Source organism: Marmota flaviventris, chromosome 10 (genome assembly GCF_047511675.1).
Source record: "Marmota flaviventris isolate mMarFla1 chromosome 10, mMarFla1.hap1, whole genome shotgun sequence".
NCBI classification, from domain to species: domain Eukaryota; kingdom Metazoa; phylum Chordata; class Mammalia; order Rodentia; family Sciuridae; genus Marmota; species Marmota flaviventris.
Window position 1 is genome coordinate 105,200,219 of NC_092507.1, and position 1,518 is coordinate 105,201,736.

The 1,518-nt window shown below is 46.8% G+C and overlaps 1 non-coding gene across 1 annotated transcript; it reads right to left on the minus strand.

Moving 5' to 3' along the window:
• Positions 1–637: 637 nt before the first annotated feature.
• LOC114096784 (U6 spliceosomal RNA) lies at positions 638–744 on the minus strand. Its single transcript, XR_003583493.1, has one exon. It is a non-coding gene; the product is annotated as a U6 spliceosomal RNA (small nuclear RNA).
• Between the last annotated feature and the right edge of the window lie 774 nt (positions 745–1,518).

Sequence of the window (1,518 nt, forward strand, 5' to 3'; positions counted from 1 at the left end):
ATCAGTTCCCATCCCTCTTTGTCAGAGGTTTGTCCCTCCACAAAGTAGTCAAGGCAAGCTTCCCAGAATTTCCCCGTTTCTCTGATACAGGCAGGAAGCCCTGAGTGTGAGGGAGATAGTGCTGAGGGGATGGTGACCAGGTGTGCACCTGAAGGTGGCCTGGTTCAAGAAGGACCCGCTGCTGCGCAGAGGGGTAGTGTCAAGAGTGCTCAAAGGGATGGAATAGAAGGTGTATCTTCAAACCCACTTTCTTCAAACTGCATAACATCCAGCAGTGTGAGCTGGTGACCCATTTCCACCCTCAGGACACATTAGCACCCTCTTCCTAATGGTGAGGCCCAGGGAGATGGGGCCCTGGCCTCTGACTTCCCTTTTGATTCTGATATTCTGTATTGAATAAAACTTCCAGGTGCTACCTGAGGAGAAAGAATGAATGAGATACAAGACTAACAGGTGGAAGACTTGCTAGGGTAAGGTGAGACTTGGGGGTCAAGCGAAGGAGGTGAGGGGGAAGTAAAAGATGTGGGAAGGCTCTTGGGGTATGGGGACAATGACAATTCAGCTTCAGTAGAACAGGAGGTGATTTGGGTATTGAGAGGAGGTGCCCAAGAGTCAGCTGGTAGAGGTGTTTTGTTTTGTTTATATGGAACACTTCATGAATTTGCATGTCATCCTTGTGCAGGGACCATGCTAATCTTCTCCGTATTGTTCTAATTTTAGTCTATGCACTGCTGAAGTGAGCACTGGTGGAGGTTTTGATAATGTGTGGTGTGATGGAAACAGTGGACAAGAGAGGCGCTCTGATCCAGCTCTGCCACTGGCAAAGCTGAGTGACTTTGGACACACCAGTCAGCTCCAGGTTCCAGTTCTTCATCTGTAAAGTGAAGAATGGGTGTGCAGGGCTCTTGGAGGCTTTTGTGGGGAGTTGGACTAAATTACAGTTGGCACCAGGAAGATGCATCTGGGGTTAGCTGGGCCCAGCTATCTAGCTGGGGTCCATGGTCTGAACTGTACTCTATGGAGAGGAGGACTTATTTGCACAAGCAAGGCAGGTCTCTAGTCAGTTCTTCCAGGTGGCCATTGTGGCAGCAAAGGTAACTGACCATCAAAGATGTGCACTCTCCTTCCACAGTGAGAGGTATTGTCAGAAAGCAGTTGTTTAGTGAGACACCGAAATCCTCAGAGTTCTCTCTATCTGGGCCCAAAGGACTATGGCCAAAAGAATGGAAGTAGGAATGGTGTGTGTTGTTTCTGAGCTAACGATATTAATGATCAGTTGTTTCTTTCCTCTATAGCAATCTTATAGCAGGTTAAAGATGGTGGCATTACAAGATAGAAGAAACTTGGATCCCAGATCCACTGTTTGGAGGGGAAACAGTATTATCTTTGAACTTTTCATGAGCAAAAAATACACTTGTTCTGTGTTAACCCAGTCATTTATGGGGTTGTTGTCATGACAGTTTATCTAACAGAGCTATCCTAGAAACTTCCAATGAATTCCAAAGCAGAAGCTCAGTT